At 41.8% G+C, this 21,618-nt stretch overlaps 1 pseudogene; it reads left to right on the plus strand.

Moving 5' to 3' along the window:
* Positions 1 to 738: 738 nt before the first annotated feature.
* LOC114895915 lies at positions 739 to 9,579 on the plus strand (annotated as a pseudogene).
* Positions 9,580 to 21,618: the final 12,039 nt, after the last annotated feature.

A 21,618-nucleotide genomic window follows, 5' to 3' on the forward strand; every position in this document is an offset into this window, starting at 1 on the left:
GTGGTGAGTCTCAATTGTGGGATAGTAAATTTTTAATTTAATATTTTAATTTTTAATCTGATGATAAATTTTAAAATTAATGATGTAATTGCATTATTTCAATTCATACATTCAGAGTTCCAGCTCCCTAAGTTTCTAAAAATTACCCCCTTGCTAAAAATCAGATTATTGTTTACATTATTAAGCTAATAATATCTCAGTTACATTGTTAGGTTAATAATGTACCTGATCCGCATACATAAAGGAACAAGAGAAAGGAATGGAAGCGGGAAGGGAATTAACATAAATGGCCTCATATCCTATGCTGTGCTCTCTGCAAATGAGAACTTATTGATATAGTGCCTCACAGTTTGTAAACTGATTTTATATACATTAGGTGTCAAGTACCCTTTGTCTTATAGGACAGGTGTAAATATATTTTTGTTTGTTTCTGCAATTTTATAAAGAGTACAATTGATGTTGTTTTATGTCCTATTTGGAGCCTGAGAGTTTCTGGTTCCATAACAAGAAGCTGCTACCTAGCCCTTCTAATGGAATGGAAAGCTAGTTTATTCTTAGAATGTCAAGCTCTGAACTTGCTCTGAATCTCAAGCTTTTCTATCCACAAAACACTCAGGGGCTTTCAACTATTTTTCTATATATTAGATTTGTTGGCACTAACTTTTTAAAAAGCGCGGGCACGCGTTCTCTGGCGCAGTCTGCTTGCGCCCTGAGCCGCGCACGCGCTGTGACGATAGGATGGTGCACTTGGTACCTTTTGCGGTTCCCATCGGGGGTGACAAAACCTTGCTGGTGTGGGAGTTGAACTCTGGATAAAACGGCCGAGGCCTTGCAAGTGAGACGAGCCGGAAGGGAGGGAGGGGTGGAGGAAGCCGCCCCGCGCCCCAGTAACTGGGCGCGCCGGGTTACTGCTTCAGTACCTCATCTGCCTGTGGTCTCCACTGAGAGGAATCTTAGTTCTAGAGATGACCTGAGCAGTCAGCTCTCTCCCGTAGATTTTTGAGAGATAGTTCCCAACAGAAGTCATTGCCTCCTAATGCTTCTCGAAGCTTAGGATTTCAGAGGGAACCTTGTTTATGAAACGGGAAGTGTTTGCAGTTCCAGACTCACCATAGTTACCTGTGGCGAAAGGCTGGGGGAATACAAGGGAATGGGCGGTTTTGTTTCCTGGGCGTGAAATTTACTGCACTTACTTAAGCGTGGGACCGCCCTACAGCATTCTTTCTTCACAGTCTTTTCCCGGTTTGGCCTTCTGTATTCTGTCTGAGTCTTCCCAAACGCATCAGTGGCCTGTCCTGCGTTCTATGCCATTATTAAGTTTTATTCAGCAATGGATGCCCACAGAGCCCAAAAGGCATGCGAGCAGAAACAGCTTTTTCACACATCTCCAGTGAAGGTGGGTCCAACTGTGGAATTCCTCGCTCTACTGGGATGATGTGCTGAATTCAAAACTAATAGGCCATCGGGAATTCCCTGGCTGTCCAGTGGATAGGACTCTGCACTTTCACTGCTGAGGGCCCAGGTTCAACCCCTGGTCTTGGAACTAAGATACCAGGGGAAAAAAAAAAAAGGCCACCGTTTCAACAGCACTGTGGTGTACAGAATGCTCTCAGATGCACTGCTCCACTGATCCCCCAGTTCCCTAGTGGTTTCTTCCTGTTTTTTAGATGAAGAAACTCAAACTCAGGATGGTTAAGTGACTTACTTAAGGTTCATGACAGTAAACGTGGAAACTAGAGGCCAAACCCAAACTTAACTGATGTTAAACCCCATGTCATTTTCTGCTGCCCCTTAATTTAAGAAATCTTCACAAGAGTCTTCCTTATATTTACTTTTATGTGGATTTTAAATGTGTGAGGTTGACAATTTTTTATTTATTTATTTATTTATTTATTTATTTATTTATTTATGGCTGCGTTGGGTCTTGTAGCTGTGCGCCGGCTTTCTCTAGTTGCGGCGAGCGGGTGTTGCTGTTCATTGCTGTGCATGGGCTTCTCATCTCGACGGTTTCTCTTGTTGCGGAGCACGGGTTCTAGGCACGCGGGCTTCAGTAGTTGTGTCTCACAGGCTCAAAGCACAGGCTCAGTAGTTGTGGCACACGGGCTTAGTTGCTCTGCGGCATGTGGGATTTTCCTGGATCAGAGATCGAACCCGTGTCCCCTGCACTGGCAGGCGGACTCTTAACAAGTGTGCCACCAGGGAAGTCCCGAGCTTGACAAACTTTTGTCAGATGTAACATAAAGGAGGCTTCATCATCATCATTACTGTCAAACTGCCTATTCAGAACTCCCTTCAGATTCCAGAAAATGGTTAAAATATTCTTTAATGCATGTAGAAACCTTATTCCATATCAACATGCCATCCAATTTTACTTCCCCAGAATTAACATTTCATTATGTACCTCCATTCAGCCACCATTCCTTTTTCAAGGACCTTTTCAATTCCTCTGAATAAGGGAGTGAGGCTTAGATTTCCCAGATCTTTCCCTTTATAATTGTGTGTCTTCTCTGATTGGCTTCTTGCTCTGGCTACTTCCTACTAACCTTGCTGCCTATTCTCACCCATATTTCTTTTCTCACTGATTTCACCTATATTGAATCTGAGAACTCTCCTCGGATGAGACTCCAGGTACACTACCTCCCACTTCTGTAACCTGTTTAACACCTACTTCAATCCTGGATGTACTCCCTGGGATTGAAATGATTTTGTGTCACACATTTTTAATTTGCGGACCCTGCTACCATTTTACATACCACTCATATATTACAGATGGTCCTGGAAAGATTATGAAACAGTTACTTTGTATCAGTTGTGAGTAATGAGTTCTTTTCTTATATTGGACATTAAGACCATTCCATAAGCGTAGGTTGTGAGATTTTCTCAGCATAAAACCCGTCACCGATAGAGTAATGAAGAAAATGTTCTCCAAGTCACTATAGAGTTGAGAGGAAAGGACATTCGTATTAGTTTTCTTTATTTAATGCAGAGCCTTAGTTTACTACCCACATCCCCGAAATTGTTTCCTTGTTTACTTATGCATTCTTTTTCAATTTTATTTATTTATTTATTTATTTGGTTGCACCGGGTCTCAGTTGCAGCAGGCGGGGTCCTTAGTTGTGGCTCAAGGGCTCCCCAGTTGCATGTGGGCTCCCCAGTTGCAGCAGGCAGGCTCCTTTAGTTATGGCTTGCAGGCTCCTTAAATGTGGCGTGCGAACTCTTAGTTGCAGCATGCATGTGAGACCTAGTTCCCTGACCAGAGTTCGAACCCGGGCCACCTGCATTGGGACCAAGGAGTCTTAACCACTGCACCAGCACGGAAGTTCCAATTATGTGTTCTTTTATTCATTGGCAGGTATACATACTTCTTAGCTTTTTTCCCCTGTGTTTTTTATAAATACAGAAAAGAGAATAACAACTTAAAATAGAATGAAGGAAAGGCCTAATGTATCTGAGTTTTTCTCAGCATGAAAGGAAATGTTTGCCAGCAAGAACTGTGGCAAGGTTATCCCAGATGTCAACTGTCTCTACTACACAGGGGCTCAGAACCCTTCTGAAGCTTCCTAATTGTCCAGGACAGCTCCATTATGACTCACTGCACAGGACCTAGCCTCCCATGTGATACTCAACATTTAAAAATTAGTCTTCATTTCTCCTTCCCAGCAGGCAGCTTCAATTGGAGAAAGTAATTTCATTTTCTTATGTACTCATTCATTCACTCAGTCAACAGACCATCACTCCTCTATTATAATACAGGATCTATGCTTGTTTCTGGTAGCAAGGAAAGAACAATATATGGTTCCTTCAAGCACTTAAGGAGCTCATAAACTAGTGACAGAGGAAGATGCACAAACAAATCAATAAAGATTAACAATGCTTTGACTTTATTTGTATTATTTGATTTTTTATGACTATATTTATATACTATACCCTGTTCAGAATGGAAATGGACATCTAAGAAGGAACTAGTGATGTAAAAAATCCACAGTAATATGGAAGTTCTTTAGAGAGTTAAGACTGGAAATATTTGCACTCTCAAAGAAGCTTGTTAATGCAGATGAACCTCTAATTCTTTTCGTTGCTTCATTTACATTTATAGAGGTATACATATTCCCTCTTCTAACAGGGGTTAGTAACTTGGGGAGGGAGTGCTACAGATTCAGGTCCTAATTCAGTGGCAGGTCCATCTTATCTCCTCTTCAGGTTATATTCTCAAGCAGGAGCTACAGGATGAGACGAGTAAAACAGTTCACTTCCTTTGCTTACCCGCAGCCCCATAATAGGCTTCTGCTGGGCTTCCTTGGTTGTTTTCACCATCACTTTCACCACCAGAGGTCAGGGAACCTTCCGGTTAATCAGGGGTCCTGGAAATGATGCAGAAAAGTACTGACTGAAAAATAATAAATAACATTTATTTAGGGCTCACTGTGAACTCATTGCTTAAAATGTCCTACTTAATCTTCACAACCACTCTATAAAATTGGTATTGATAAATCTCAGGTATATCCAATATAAGTCTCTATGTAGGGTTGTGATATTTTTAGGTCTTTTATGTCTTTAGGCTCATCTCGGCACCAGACATAAGGCGGTTCAACATAATACGCCTGCCCTAAACAGCTCCAGATGCCAAGAATGGGCAAATTACTACTTTGATTTCCATGGGTGGTCAAAAAGTATCATCAAGGTAAACTCTGTAGATTTTCTTTGACTAACCAGACTCTTTTCAACATTGAACTCCTAGACTTTAGAGAGAAGAATAGAACATGGCTATGGGGAGGAGATGTGAGAGACTTCCACATAGAAGTATCTGAGCATTGGCCTGCCACCTAGAATTAGTGATAATCTCAATAACTTGGATGGTGCTGTCCATAATTTTTTCCAGTACTTGTATGGTATATCATAAAAAAACAGTGGCCCATATCTAGTCATTCATTTGTAAGTCTCAGTTGATTTTGAAGGGGTAGCATACCTAAACTATTTCCTGGGATTGCTGGAGTTTAGTTTTTATTTCTAACAACAGTATATGTTGAAGTCTAGCCTTTAATTCAAAATCCTAACAGCTTCGGGATCTTTATAACCTTGAAGAAAGGGAAAATGAAGATATTGTGACACCACTTCAGAAGCAAAGCCTGAAGTTCTTTTGTGCTTTAGAGGTTGTGTTGACCTCCCACGAGTGCAGGAGTCCTGGAGTTGGCATGGCTGAGGAACCTTTGGATAAGTTGGAGGAAGGTCTGTTTTCCAGTATGTGTGTGGTGGGGGAGGTGAGGCAGTGGGATTTCTCTTTTTTCCTTTCTTTCTGAAACTCAAATTTTCAGATACATCATCATCTTTTCTAAGCAACTAAAGCCCTGGGCAGAAGTTTTCTGCCTGACAATATCGGTTTTTATCTTAGGCAATACGTCACAGGACCTTATACTTTAGAATTTTAATACTGAGTGCCTGCCAAGAAGCTTAGGAGGAGGGAAAATTAGTTAGTTTTTTTTGTTTTGTTTTTTGGGGGTTTTTTTTTGTTAATAATTTGTTTTGTGCTAAAATAGTCCTTCAAATGCACATGTCTTCTGGCCTTCAGTTATCCCAACAAAATCATTGTCTAAAGATTGAAATAAACTCTTGTGTAAATGTTCAGTCCTTTGCCTCTTATAGAAGGGCCTGAGCAGAAAAAGTAAATATAGATCCCTAGAAAGGGGATTCCGATTGGTACTGTTTTCCTAGAATCCGTGGCACTTGGGCTTAGGGTTTTAAGTCAGAGGCAGGGCTGTTAGCTAATGAGGTGGAGGAGGCTCCACCATCCACCTGAGTGGGTGATGGTTGAGTAGAGGCAGGATCATCTGCACTGCAACCAAATCTATCTCACTGTATGATTCCAGCCCTTTACGCAGAGGAGAGCAGGGTCTGTAGCAGTGCAGCCTCAGCTTGTGCATTTGAAATCTGTGAGTAATATGAGATTTGTGCCACGTTTTTGGTTTGCATTTCCCGTCTAGTATTTTAGGAACTTCCAGAATAGATCCGAGCAGTAAACATGTGCCATGCCAGGGTATACCTGCAACGGAGACATTCACCTGTACCCCAGTGTTGTGCCTGCCCTTAATCACTAAGGTAATGATCTAAGAATCACAGATGCATTTTTAGTTTTAAACATATAATCTAGAAATCAGTTATTCATATAGGCATTTTAAATTCATCTGTTTTGGTGGGATTTAGGGTCATTATCATTACTTATGAAAAGGAAGGTAACCCAGAAGCTTGCTATTCAGAAAGCTATGACAGATGCATTTCAGAAATTGCTGATTGTGGTTTTAGGTAAGACCTTTTTGATTGTCGTTGAAGTGCTTCAGTTTCAGTGAGCAAATAAATTTTTTTGAGAAGTGAATTGGATGAAAATAATGGTTATCTAAAACATTACATATTCTTTCATTCACCAGATGCTTTCACAGCAGGAGTCTTACATTTGTTCTTTGTGGCATTTATGAGAAAAACGACAGCAAATATTATTGTCCCCAGTGTTTAGATGTAGAATCACTTGCCTCAGTTTATACAGAAAGTGTTTGATCCACTTCTTCCTCAGTTGCTTGCTTCTCGTACAGAGTAGTGTAGTGATTATAAGCCTTGGACACCTGTGTTTGAGTCCTAACATTGTCTCTTAGATTTTGTTGTTGTTGTTGTAGTTTTAGGTTTTTCCAACCAGAGACATTTGAAGGTATTTAATATCTCTAAGCTGCAATTTCTTTATCTGCAAATAGGGTTAGTAATTCAGCTTACCACCAAATGGGGGATATTGTAAGAGTAAATGGGATGATGAACCTAACAAGCTTAGAGCTATGCCTGAAACATAGTAAGCAGACAAAGTATATTGACTATTATTATTAACGTTGTTTTCTTGTTGAAGAGTTTATTAGACTATCTTTTTGGAATCAGTTGAATTTCAGTTTTCATTTCTGATATATTGGGTGAATATGATTCTTATATAATAATCGGTAAGTTTTTGTGAGCCTTGAAACTGGTCATGCTATTGAATAGCGTTGATTGTGTTCCCTATCGAGTTATACAGCGGTGAGAATGTCACAGGCTGTGCCCAAAGGAAACTTTATGATTAGTAGATTCCCGGAACAGAATTGCTCCCCTGCTTCACAGCCCTGTAGGCTGAGAAATCCAAGCTAAGTTGTCAGAGAGCTTATTTGCTTGTAAGAGTTGACCCTGGATTGGTCTTAGCCTTCCAACCTGGGCAGTCGTTCCAGTGAAGTTTGACTTCTCTGGTCATCAGACAGAATCTCCATCAGCTGTCAACTCTGGGTAACAACCTTTAAGAACCAAATTAAATGCCAGGGTTGTTTGTGCCTAATATGCCAAGGTACTCCTTGTATGTACCCAACACTCCTTAGACCAAAAAGCCTGGTGGCTCTAGCTTGCCTCGAGGAAAGCTGTATTGTCCAAAGGGTACATGGGCCAGTTTTTGCCAGTAGAATGTTCAAATGCTCCCTCTCTCTGTCTCTGTCTCCAAAGCTTTGTTCATTTTATCTGGTAGAATTTTTGTCCCAAGAAGTAGGCACTTGCCTTGCTTCTAATAGGAAGTATCTATTACAGTCCAGTGGTATCTCTCCCAGGTTTGAACTCACGTTGACCCCCACCTAATGCCTTACTATTTAATTGTATTGTGATTGAACATTTTTGTTTCCACAGCTTTTAATTTCTATGTCCTTATTCCTTAGTTCTTATTTCTAAGATCATAAAGTTTTTGAACCCAAGTTGATACTTCTTATATATGCTTTCACAAATAATTATGATAAAAACTGAAGTGTCAGATGAGGGAACTAGGAAAATGCTACTATTTTCTGCTTTTAGAAGTCAAAAGAATGTCTAATTATTCGGTGCTACCATTGTGTACAGGAAGTTTTAGAACAAGAAAACCTCTGAATTGATCCTTGTTAACTTTATTTCAGAAAGTGGTAAAACAGCTGTGGCATATAGACCCTGTGAACAGGTGACAGATGCTAGAATCGAAGAAGAACTACAGGATTTAATTCAAGTATGTGGAAATAAAAGCTCAAGGGGTACACAGCCAATGTAGCCATAATTCAGAACAACCAGCAGGATTTGGAAGATTTAGGCATGTCTACTTAGCTACGTCTTCCTTAGGGAAATGTGAAACTCTGAAAGTGCTTTTGAGGCAGGGAATTTCTAGGACTTTTCCAAGTCCCGAGCCTTGTCTCTGGCCCCTTATTTGAAGTTTGGAGAGCAGGATTGAGGACCACCTGTGTACGTATATGGTTGTGGACACCGAGAAGACACAGGCCTTTTAGAACTCCCCTCAAATAGAATTTCAGGGACTTGGGAACAAAGTAACTATAGTCTTAAGTGTGATTATGCTACGCTGTTTAAAAAGTATTCGTGCCTTTCAAGTAAGGTATATTACCCAGATCTGAACATCTCATATATATCTTGTGTAATATTTTGCCAAAGAACCTTACTGTAACCAGTTATATGGATACCTCGAATTAGGGATTAAGTTGCCAACGTAATTTCTAAAAGAAAACGTTAATGTACTGCATATAGGATTTTTATTAAAAAGGAGCAAAAAATGTGTTTCATGTCATTGAGAGCTTAATTTGGGGCTAGATTTCATATTATTTAACTCACCCCAATGTTGCAAAGTTTGTTTTGAAGGGAAGAAAGTAGAGAAAGAAAAGGTGGTTATGTTCTGAAAAATGAAAAAAAATTGAAAGTTTTTCCTATACAAAATTATTATTTTAATTTTAATTCAATTTAAATCAGTCAAGGAAACTTCAAACATATCCATATTTGGGCTATAAGAAGTCTATCTTCCTGTGAAATGTGAGAGGAAAGGATTCCGTATTGATACTAAGGATTTTGGAAACCTGATTATAACAAGAGATGCACTCCTAAATGAGGCCAATCTTGGAATCAGTTCCATTTAGAAACCATTATGTGCTAGGCAGTGGAGATAAGATGAAGATCCTTCTCTCTTGGAATTTAGGTGTTAAAGGTGTAACAGACAATTAAAAAGGACTAAAATTAAATAGATTATGAAAAGGCCTGTGAAGAAAGTAAACTGGGTGCTAGTTACAGTATTTCAAGAAAATTACTTAACATGCTGACTTTAACATTCTAAGTATCTTCTCCATGTGTGCACACAGGGTAGACCTCTGAAAAGTGACACTGTAGTTTTTTCTAGATTAATGGGTCTGTTGAGACAAGTTGGGATGTGGGACGTTTTCCCATGCTAATATAAAGGGCCATTCACTTGGTTTTAAACTCTCTTTCCCAGAATGAATTGCTCACCTGCCCCAAACCCCTCCTACAGAAATTCTGGAGTCATCACTTATTCAGTGGTAACCCCTAATAACACAGTTGTGCATGAATAATGAGACGTGAATACTGAGAGTTTGGAGGAAATGGCAACATTTTAGCATAATTGTAAGGAGTGTCCCCCTCCCGCCACCCGAACTGGTGCTCATTTTGCAGGTCAGCTACTTTTCTTGTCAGCCATGTGGCCAAAGGGAGCAGGAATGTCTCTCAGACTTCAGCTTTCAGGAGGAAGTGTTCAGGTTGCCAGAACTTGACTAGCACTTATGAATTTCCCAGAATGCCAGGTCCTGTGGTTTCCTCCGGAAGTTCTGCATCCTTCCCAACCCCCCTCCACCACTGGGCTGCTGGAGACACCCATTAGAACGGCTCAAATGTGAACAATGACAAGAACAAATTCTGTAGGGGATGGTGGAATAACTTGTTCATAACATAGGCCTGGTCCTGTTGGTATTAGGATTCTTTAATTTGGCGTCCTGGGATAGCAGCTCTTTTTGGGCCTGAGAAGGAACAGCTCAGGGGTGTACAACAATTTCAGATGAAACTAACTAATATTCAATGACTATCTCTAACTACTCGGTTGTTGATTTCTATTAGTTATTATTCTCCTGGTTTTAGCTCTGATGTGGGGATTACAGAGGAGTCAACATTTAAATCTTCATAATCTGTGTATTTGTAGCTTCAGTATCATTACTGACCCATAGTCTTTTATGGTTTGGGAAGAGTTATTGATTTCATGTATCATGTAAAGGATTTACAATGATGATAGAGCAGCTAAGATTACAATAATGGCTGGTAAATTGTTCATATTTTCTCTACCTGTGCATCTATTGTACATATATGAGTTAGTTTAGTTGTCAATATTAGTGAAATAATATAGAGGACTAGAGAACTTATTTTAAAAATCACTATTGTGAGATGACAAAAATGTAAAAGTTCTTCCATAATCGGTGATGTTGTGTCTTGAGAGCCTAGATGAAATTGATATGCCTTAGTGATATACAGGATTTTAGCCTATGATTTAACTTTGACAAAGCTACATCACTTTTTACTTTTACCTCATTTATTGAGAAAGACGTAATTGTTATGGTGTTGGCTTAAAACTGGTTGAAAAGGACTTGAGTCCTTCCTTATTTTACATTTACATAGGTAGGATCTTGAAACATAGGATATGATGTAGGGCATTCGTGTAACCATTCTAGGTTAGGAGTAGCAGTTTCCACTGCTAAGACTTCTTGTTTAGACGCAAATGCTTTTCAAAGTATGAAGATTATTAACATTACCGCTGCTACTGAGATGAATGAGCCTAAAGACAAAATACTTCATGTTGTGTGTGCCTCAGGGTACTCAGACTAACGTAGTGACATCCCTGAGAGGCCAAGAAAGTGCTGCAGGAAGTCATATTTACTGCTACAAATATACTTGTTAAGTGAATTTTTGCTCATGCTGAGTTAACTGTATAACCTGAGAATAGTGGGAATCAGTGTAGGAACCCTCCTATAATAGTGAAGACTGCTCCCATGGACATTAGGTCATGGAAGTGTGCTACTACATTGTATGTATCCTAGAGGACAATGTCTGGGGATGAGTTGGCTAAGATAATTCCTGTCAAACCACCTACTGTAAAAAGAAAAACTAAAGCCTAAAACTCATAATATAGTGGGAGGTCATACAGTATTACCTCCGTGAACATTTGTTAACCAGGGACTTCCCTGGTGACGCAGTGGTTACGAATTCGCCTGCCAATGCAGGGGACACGGGTTCGAGCCTTCATCTGGGAAGATTCCACATGCCGCGGAGTAAAAAGCCCGTGCGATGCAACTACTGAGCCTCCCCTCTAGAGCCCGCAAGCCACAACTACTGAAGCCCACGCACCTAGAGGCCGTGCTCTGCAACAAGAGAAGCCACTGCAATGAAAAGGCCGCACACCGCAACGAAGAGTAGCTGCCGCTCATCGCAATCAGAGAAAGCCCATGTGCAGCAACGAAGACCCAACGCAGCCAAAAAAAAACAAAACTTAAAGAAAGAGTTGCTAATCAGCTAGATACTTTTACTCCTGTAGGGATAGAAGTAATTACGGTAGCTGATGCAAAGTGTGCTCCTGAGTTGACAGCTATCCCTATGGTAAACATATGATGGGCCCACAAGAGAAATCCTTAAAAGCCAGTAGACATGACTCATTCTATTCCCAAATAGCTGAAAGACACTTTTTGTCCTAAATAGTATGTAATGATATGTAAGTTTATAACAAACCCTGGTAGGCCATGAGTGCAGACTTCAGGGTGACCAAAGAATCAAAACAGGTGTTGGTATAGGATTCGGTCTCCTCCTGCAGGGTCAAAGAAAGTAGTGTTGAGATTTCTATCTCTTAACAGTATAGCAATTCTGGCTACTCAGACTGACACTGGTAATTATAGTAATATGGCTATAGTTGGGGAAGATTAAACTAATAGTGGTGTTTGGTATTGGGATATGACTGCTGGTTTTGTATGAAAGACTATAGTAATAAAAGTAATAATACCAAGAGTTACAGAGACACGGGCTAAATGTAAGAAGAAAATGGTTAGGTCGACAGAGGCTCCTGCGTGGGCCAGATTGCAGGCTAGAGCTGAATATGGGATTCCACTGGTACCAGAACCTGCTTCTACTATTGGTGATATGCGTAGGAGCAAGAGTGATGGGGGAAGTAGTCAAAAGTTTACGTGATTTTTTTGGGAAATGCTACCTCAGGTGTTCGAGTTGTTAGTGGCCCAAGTCAGTTTTCAAACCCTACAATATAATGAATATAATGGGTACAACTATAAAGAAAATTATTACAAGTGCAGGGACTGTTATGACTACCTTACAGATTTGGGCGTCTCCAAGTAGCGCTCCAGGTTAGCATAGCTCAGCCTGGATTAATATACTTAAGGTGCTGCCTGCTACTCCAGCTCAAGCACCAAATAGTAAATATAAAATATCTTTGTGATTTGTTGAAAATAATCAGCAGTGTATGAACAGAGGTAAAAAGACTGAGCTAGCATTCGACTGTAAATCTAAAGACAGAGATTGAGCCCTCTTTCTCAAAAACCCTGTGGTGAATCAACAAATTCAGAGAAGCAGCTTAAACTTCTGCCGGTGATTTTCCTGCCTTTTTTTTCTTTCTCAAATGAAGCAGAAGTAGACTGAAGCCAGTTGACTAGAGGATTTGCCTGTTAACTAAACTTTCCTGAGGTTAAAACTCATCAATATTGTAAAGATTTGGCTTAATTACAATGTTTGCTTTACATCCAGTTGATGTAGGATGAAGTCTTGCAATCCTTATTTTTAGGAATTAAGTAAAATTTACTTCTTTAGGGTTATGAAAGCTCTTGGTCTGAACTAACCTAAATTCCTAGTCCAGCACTGATAGAATGGGTGTTATGTGTAGTAATTGTGTGGATATTATGATTGATAATGATAGGAAGGTTATTTCTTTGTATGTTCAAATTGTTTTATTTTTGTGCTGTTTAATGAAGGGAACATAGTTAGTGATGTGGAGTATGTTAGCTGCAAGTAGAAATATATGTTGAGGACTGCTATGATGGCTATTAGTGTTGGTAGAATGATGTTATCATTTTTGGTATCTCTTGGATAATTACTCATTTGGGTAAAAACCCTGATAGTGATGGGTGATGTCCTAATGGTACTATAATGGTGAGGAAAAGGATTGTGATGGGAGGTGTTTTATCTCATGTGTGTGATAATGATACTCTTGTAGTACATGATCTGGGCATAAATAAGAAGAAAGTGTTGTTATGATATAAATTAGTATGTTTAGGATTGTTATAATTGGAATATACTTTATAATAGCTGTCATTCATCCTATATGGGAATTGATGAGGGTGTAATTTTTTCCAGGTGAGTATGGCTAAGTCTGCCTCATCCTCCAGCTATGATTTATAATATCACTATGATTCATAGTATATTTAGGTTGATGGATGGTGACATGTGATATAAAACTGATAAGGGGTGCAATTTTGTCAGGCTGATAGCATCAGGCCTGCTGTTCATGGGATACCTTGTGTGACTTCAGGCACTCAGAAGTGAAATGGGGAAAGTCCTACTTTTGTGACAAGGGCGATTGTCATGAGGGTGGATGCTGCTGGATTAAAGATTTTTGTTATTCATTGTGTTCTTTGACCAGAGTATATTAGATTAATGATAATAGCCATTATAAGTAGTACTGATGTGGTGGATCATTTTAGAAAATATTTGTTGGATGCTTCTGTAGCTTATGGGTTCGTGTTTTTTATTAGAATGGGGATACCATTAACCAGTGTGACCTTGTTATACAATTATGTTTCCTGAGAAAATGGTCAGTAAAATGATAGTAAAAACAATGAGAGTTTATTAGTACAGGAAGGGCATACGACAACATTTTGGGGGTATGGGCCTGAAGCTTACTTAGAGAACCTTACTATATAGCATGTGGTGTAATGTGGTAGCATGGAGAATGTAAAATTCTTAGGAAGAATTCAATTCCAGGAATAAGAGCATTGAAACCTCTATGATTTACTCTATCAAAGTAACTCTTTTGTCAGACATATTTCTTAAGTTTGTGTTGGGTTGCCTGGTATGATGACAGGTAGTGAAAACTCTCATATATATAGGGCTAACGATAGTAGTAAAAAAACTTTTTATAAGAGATGTATACGTTGATCATATCAAAATTCTGGGTAGGATGCTCAAATTCATAGAAAGGAAATTGTTAGATGTGTTTTAATGATGACTTGGGCTGTATATAATTCTGGCACCTAGGGATTGTCCAATGCTCCTAAAAATAGATTGTTGTGGAAATGTTTATTATAAGGAAATTGACATATTCTTTAGGAAGGGCGGTCTGAATGGGCCTGCTACATTTTCTACATTGAAGACATATACAGGTTTTGATTCTACTTCTGTTAAATCAAGTGGGGCTTCATTGGATTTCTGCTACTGCGGAGATAATCAAATTCTGGGTAGGGGTCAGGAGAAAATTAGTCATAGGTGTTCTCGTGTAATAATTACTGTTGAAATTGTAAATGATCCATTTATCAATAAGACTGAGAATGGAATAACTGCTACATTACTTCATATGAGATTGTGTGTGCTACTGTCCCTAGAGCTCCAGTGAGTGAGTATTTTGAATGTGAAGCTCATCCAGATCTGAGGATGGAATAAATGGCTAGGTGTGATATGGCTAATATAAATAATATGCCTACATTTATATTAATTAATGGATAAGATATGGGAAGAGGAATTCATGTTGTGAGAGCCAGGGTTAAGGTTAGCATTGGGGCAATAATATATAAATTGATGATGTTGATGGACATAGTGGTTCTTTAATAAGTAATTTGAATGCCTCAGCAATGGGTTGTAATATTCCATGGGGGCTGATAATTTTTGGCCCTTTCTGCATTTGTATATAGCCTAGTATTTTCCATTTAGTTAATATGAGCAATGCTGTGGTGAATTAAATTGGTTCATTTGTGAAAGAATGTTGATTATAAACATATTCTTAGGAAGAGAACTTGAACCAGTGCAGATAAAGGTTTAAGTTTTACATAATTACTGGGCTCTGCCACCGTAACAAACCCAGTTCTACAGTAGGGTATGTATAAATTAATTGAATGTAGATTATATCATCATTTAGTTTGCAGACATTTTGTAAAGTAAGCCGTATTGCTCTTGTCCTTTCATACTGGAAGAAATCTGCAATAGACAGAAAGCAACCAGGATGACTCCCGTCTGAACTCAGATCATGTGAGACTTTAATCGTTGAACAAACAGACAATTAATAGCAGTTATACCATTGAAATGTCGTCATCCAGCATCAAGGTCATAAACCATATTGCCGATATGAACTCCAGAATACAATTACACTGCTATCCCTAGTAAAACTCATTCCGTTGATCAGTGTTTTTAAGAACAGGTGATAAAGCATTTTGACTAGCTGGTCTAAATTTTAATCACTCAGAGGTGGTTTTATTCTCCAAAACATAAATGGCGCACAGACTCAAGGCCCACCGGCTTCAGTAGTTGTGGTGCACAGGCTCAGTAGTTGTGGCCCACTGACTTAGTTGCTCCGTGGCACGTGGTATCTTCCCGGACTAGGGATGGAACCCGTGTCCCCTGCATTGGCAGGCGAATTCTTAAGGACTGCATCACCAGGGAAGTCCCAGAATCGCTGTCTCCCTTTTAATATACCGTAAGCCTAAAGAATCCATGGAAAATTGTTACAGAAAATAAGACAATAAAATATTGTAAGGACTATAACAGAAGCATATAGTACACAGTTCATATAGACACATCCCAAGCAGTTACAAAGTATATTAAAAGGGAGGCTGCAATTTTATTTTGTTTTTTATTATTTTTTTAACATCTTTATTGGAGTATAATTGCTTTACAATGATGTGTTATTTTCTGCTTTATAACAAAGGGTATCAGTTATACATATGCATATGTTCTCATATTTCTTCCCTCTTGCATCTCCCTCCCTCCCACCATCCTTTTCCAAACCCTCTAGGTGGTCACAAAACACCCAGCTGCTCTCCCTGTGCTATGCCGCTGAGGGAGGCTGCAATTTTAAAAGAATAAGATAAATTATACCCACAAACTCCCAATATTTCCTGAAACATTGCAATCTGAAACCCTATTGTAGGAAGCAGAAGATTCCAGGAGACATTCTACAAATGAAGGACTCTAAACGCTGTGATTGGATAAGGAATTCTAGAAGGAAGGTATCCTCACCCAAGGAGAGCAGGTTCCTATACTTCTCTAACATCACATCCCTGTACAATTTCCACTGATGTTGGTCCAGGCACTCTCACTCCTCTTGAGAGAAATCTATAGCCATATCCTGGAATGTCAGCAGTCCCTGAAATTAAAGGTACACATGCCATGTGGCCACGGGAAGAGTTCATAAGGTGACCCAAGAAGAACACAGCAAGTTAAGAGAACTGGTTTTAATTTAGAAGAGTGTCTTCAGTTATCACGAATATATATATATTACAAAGTAACTTTCTCTACCTTATTTCTAACTACAAGAAGAGTATGGCATGTGATTCACAAAACCAGTATAGAGACTATACTTATCTGGAAAAGAAATGAGAAAATGATGGTTTCAACACAGGCATATACATTTTTGAATGTTTTATTTATATCAAATTGGATAAAATGTATTTCTGAGACACAAAAGACATGTCGAGGTAGAAATGTACCTTTCAACTATTCATGGGTACACAAGTACACTGGGGAGATTGTAAAAGTGTAGATTGTGATTCAGTAGGTCCGGTGGGCCTGAGTTCTATTTTTTTAACAAGCTCATTTTTAACTAGTGATGCCACAGTCTCTGATCCATTAACGACAATTGTGAACAGCAGAGACATCATTAGAAAGGTAAAAATTCATATTTAATTTTGAACTTAAAGTGTTTTATGGATTTTACACCTTAAATAGGATAGAAAGCACAGCAGCAACAATCATTTGTGAATATTTACTATAGACCGTATATCTTTCTAACTTTTTTGTGTAGGATTCCAGGAAAAAGGCATGGGCTGCGGCTACAATGGGCGGGGCCCCCAGGCCGGGCCGCCCCTCCAGGACCCCCGACGGGGCCCTGCGCTCCTGGCGGCTCCCTCCCCCGGCGCCCCCTCCCTCCCGGAAGGCCTCGGGTCAGAGCGGTCCCACCCCCTACGCCCAGAACGGAGCCCGCGTTTTCGCAGAGCTGGAAGTGCCGCAGCTCGGGGTCTGTGCCGCAGCTCGGGGTCTCTTCCCTCCGCCGTCACGGAAGTCCCCGGAGGCCGAGGGGAGGGCGGCCTCACTGAGGCTGCCGGTTCTGGACGGGCCCCGGCGGCCGAAGCTGGGAGAGTCGTGCGGACCGCGGGCCGGGTAAGTGGGCGCCGGCCCTCCGCCTGGTCCGCTGCCCGGGCGGCAGCGCAAGACCAGCTTCTGAGGGGCAGGGGTTCGCTGCCACCCGCCACTGCTGTGCAGAAAGAGCGGCCCCCAGCGTCTGGTCCGGGGAACTTCGGTCCCTCTTCTCCCCCCTGCCCTCGGCCTGGCTCGCGGGGCCTGTGGGGCGTGTGGAGGGGGTCGGCCTGAGCGTTCGGAGGGGAAACGGGGCAAGGGACGAGCAGGGTCCGGCTGCAGCGTCAGCGCCCCTCCTCCCGACTGCGGGGAAAGCGAATGAAAACTCCTCCCGAGGCTCGCAGGCCCCTTATTCAGCCGAGACCCTCTGAGCTCCTTCCTTCCAGAGCTAAAGTATCGGGGGGAGGGGACAGGGCAGGGCCCTGGCGCAGGTAATGGGGAACATTAAAAGGTGATTGTTAACTAAGGAAAACCAGCTCTCCCAACGTGAGGAATGTAGCGCTTTTCTTTGTATAAGAACATGCCAGAGTCTGGGCTCCCTGAAATCCTTCCTTTCATATGCACCTCAGCTCTCTGGGGCCTGCATTCTGTATTTGCATATCCTGAGTTTCTCAGGGCCCGCGGCTCACACTGGAGGGCTGCAAGTGCTGATGACTGTGACACCCTTTGTTTACTGAGATGGCAAGAAATATTCCATTTCTCACAGGCTTGAGGGGCAGACAGTGAAGAGTCAGAGAATCTCATTCAGCATGTAGTTTGATTTACATATAGATAATATTTATACGTAACTGTGCTAATAGAGGTTCTCAAGTCCAATCAACTTGTACTACTGCCCTCTATGTATTCATTTCATCAATGTTCATAAGATAAATGCCTATAGATTTGACTTAATCCATTTAAATAGGATAATGATTTTTAAAGGAAACATAATAGAAATATAACAACAAAACCTTTTCCACTAAAGGCTGGGTCTGCAACAGCCTACATAAATGTTCCATTGTTAAAATATTGAAAGGTGTATTCAATAGAAATATCAACAAAAATGACAAATAATAAGGTCAGCAGAATGTTGAAATGTTCTATTTTTATCATTAAAGTGGCAGAAAATCATTTATTAGTAGGCACTGGGGGCAGAAGATGCCTGATTTTATATCTTTGTCATATTTGTACAGTTGTTTCAACAAGTTACTTACAGACAAAATGGAAAAACAAGGAGGTTTGTGCCTGAGATCACGTTGATGTGAAACCGGGGATGGCCACCTTGTGCCAGGTGAGTTAAGTTTACCTGGCAGGTAGACCTCAGAGCTCCTGAGAAGCAAGGGTTGGAATTTTTCTGCTGGGTGCCCCTTAGGTTCTGTGACTTGACTGATTGTGAGTCATGTTTCGGTAAAAACCTGGTCACAGGAAAAGGGTGGGAATAGAGTGATTTGGGGAGCAGCTAACAATATTCATCACGGCTCATGGCCTGAATGAATTTTAAAGAAACAGGAAAACAAATGCTTCTTATGGAATCAGAGAATGTGAAGGCTGGACAATCCCACAAAATGAGGAACACCCGTCCCATTTTCCAGATGAGAAAACAGAGGCCCAGCAAGGTGAAATCCCTCACCCAAGTTGCACCCGTCTCTCCTCCCCACTACATGGTCCATGAAAGCAGGACTCTTCCTGTCGTGATCACTGCTGAACCCCAAAAAGGGCCAGGCATCTAGCAGCTGCTCCAAAAATTTTGGTTGACTGTAGGAACAATGCTATTTCTTTCTTTCTCACTCTTAATTCAGGATTGTGCCAAGAACTCCCCAGTCTTCAATGTAATTCGATAAATGTAAATATTAATTGAGTTTTGTTGTGATTAGGACTTAGGCTTTGAAGGTAACAGACTTGGTTCAGATCCTGGTTCTGCCACTCAATAGCTATTTGACTTTGGGAAAATTACTAAAGCTCTCTGAGCTTATTTCCTCCTTTGTAAAGTGGGGATAAATGTATCTGAGCCAGCAGAGCACTTGCATGAGAGATGTGCACTAAATATTGGTCTTTCTCACTCTCCCATGCCATCACTCTGTTCTTCCCAGAGAAGTTGTACAGAAGGATATAGTACTTTAAAAAAATTAATTAATTAATTTTTGGCTGCGTTGGGTCTTCTTTGCTATGCGCGGGCATCTCTAGTTGTGGCTAGCGGGGGCTACTCTTTGTTGTGGTGCGCGGGCTTCTCATTGCGGTGGCTTCTCTTGCTGCGCTTGCTGTGGAGCACCAGCTCTAGGCATGGGAGCTTCAATAGTTGTGGGCTGCAGCCTCAGTAGTTGTGGCGCATGGGCATAGCTGCTCCGCGGCATGTCGGAACTTCCCTGACCAGGGCTCGAACCCATGTCTCTTGCGTTGGTAGGCAGATTCTTAACCATTGTGCCACCAGGGAAGTCCGATATAGTACTTTATAAAGAGGGGTTTTAATTTATGTCAGATAGTGTACATGTTTCTTGTAGAAAAGATTATTCCACTATAGAAACATTAACACGCGATACCAGTACAAATGCAGTATTCTATGGGCTAGATCTTATCAGTAAATTTTATAAGTATTTGGGCAAAGGCCAAAGCACTAGGTACTGGGGAGTAAGAAGACTCAAATCTTGGGTGCCCCCCCACGCCAATTTCAAGAGCAGGGTGTGTTTTTCAAATCCATATTTCATCTGGTCTTTGTTTCTCATCCATCCTCTGTGTCTGCCTTTCTCAAGAAGGCTCAGATCCTCTGCTTCCACACCCTCCCGGCTGGCTGTGCCCCAGCTCCCGTCCTGGACCCTCTGCATGCATGGGTGTGCCTGCTCTCCCTGTGCATCACCAGCTTTGCCAGGGAGCTGCTGTATCGTGCGCTGCTTGCTGTACCCCAGAGTACCTAGACCGTTCTGGTACATGAAGTACACTCTCATCACCATGAGTGCACGCCCATCCCCTTACCTTATATCTTGCCTCTAAGCCAGGCTTGGGTGTGACTACAGTGTGTGTTCAGCTCGGTGAGCTGCTGGGATCAAAGTGAAGTTCCCAACTTTTGAAGTTGCAGGCTTGAGGGGCACAGAGTGATTTAAAGTCGGGTCACTTGACTTAAAGCGGGGGCTGATTGATTTAAAGCCAGGGCAGCTGACTTAAACTCCGATTCTCTCAGCTGCAGGACAAGACCAACTTTGGCGGTGCACGGGTTCGCTCCAAGCCAGCACTGCTGTTCAGGAAGAGTTTCCAGTAGCACCTTAGTGCAGGGAGACTTGGTGTGTTGTCTTGTCGCTGCCCTCAGAGGGGGGCCACCTGCTCTTCTGGAGAAGAATCAGGGAGGGGGAAGTGCAGAGTCCCGGCTGGAGTTGCGGCACCCCTTGTCTGATGACAGGGAAGGTGGGGCGGGGCTGTGTGGCGTCCTGGGGCTGTACTCACCAGGTCGACTCAGCCTCTCAGCCTCCTAACCTACCCACACACACCCCACAAGAGTTTCCAATAATATGTAATTGCGCCTTAGGTTCTCGGTCTTCAAACTCATACCCAGGCTCCCAGGTCCCTTGATTCAGCCAATTCCTCTGTGCTCTTTCTTCTATTAGGGACAGTCCCAGCGGGAGGGGCTGGGGGATGGGACTGGAGGGACCCCGGCAGCACTTGGCTCAGCTGACTGAATAGATCTGTGGCCTGTGCTCTCACACATGTGTGAGGACCCTCAAGGCGGAATTGAGGGGGCCAGTTAGAGGCAGTCCTTGCTGCCTCAAGTGAGTATGGATCACTGCCCGGTAGGGAGTACGCTGAGCCCTGAGAAGTACTGTTAGGAGGATGTGTGGCTTCAAGGACGTGGGTGGACTTCAGGGCTCCAGTTCCCCTCCAGGCCTCCAGGTCCAACTTCATCCCAGTGGCCTTGCAGACCTGGCTTCCTGTTCCAGAACTTTCCAGGCTCCAGGAAGAATCCAGACTGCAGAGATGGTGCCTGAGGCCTCCCGCTTAAGAAGTGCTGCCCCTTGGGACCCTACAGTGGAGGGAGGAAGGGTGAAGGGAGTAGGGGGGTGGGGTAGGGAGGGGTGGCTGCCCTGGGAGTTGTTGAGAGAGAAATATCGTCTCCCACACCCCATGCCCCCTGCAAGTGACGCATTGATGCCATAGGATCTCAGGTCCTTTTAGTCAGAGATGCCTCTGCTTCTTTACTCCTGTGTTCAAAACTATGCAAAACAAACTCTTCATCCTGTTGCTGCCTTGCCAGGACTTTTAAAGCACTGTTCTTTTGAAACACTCGTTCCCTAAACTGCAGTTTGGAGCTGTCCTAGCTATTTAAAAGTGTTCTCCTTAAACTGAGACTAAATCCTACTCTTTTGGAAAAACGACCTTCACTTCAGAGGAGATCGTCTTTTCTGCCCATTCCTTCTTTCTACTGCCCTCTTAAGCACCCCTGTGCTCAAAGAGCTTGGTGATTTATTTTTT

The sequence above is a fragment of the Monodon monoceros genome, unplaced genomic scaffold (genome assembly GCF_005190385.1).
Source record: "Monodon monoceros isolate NGI ecotype Baffin Bay Population unplaced genomic scaffold, NGI_Narwhal_1 Contig2359_ctg1, whole genome shotgun sequence".
In the NCBI taxonomy this organism is placed as follows: Eukaryota; Metazoa; Chordata; class Mammalia; order Artiodactyla; family Monodontidae; genus Monodon; species Monodon monoceros.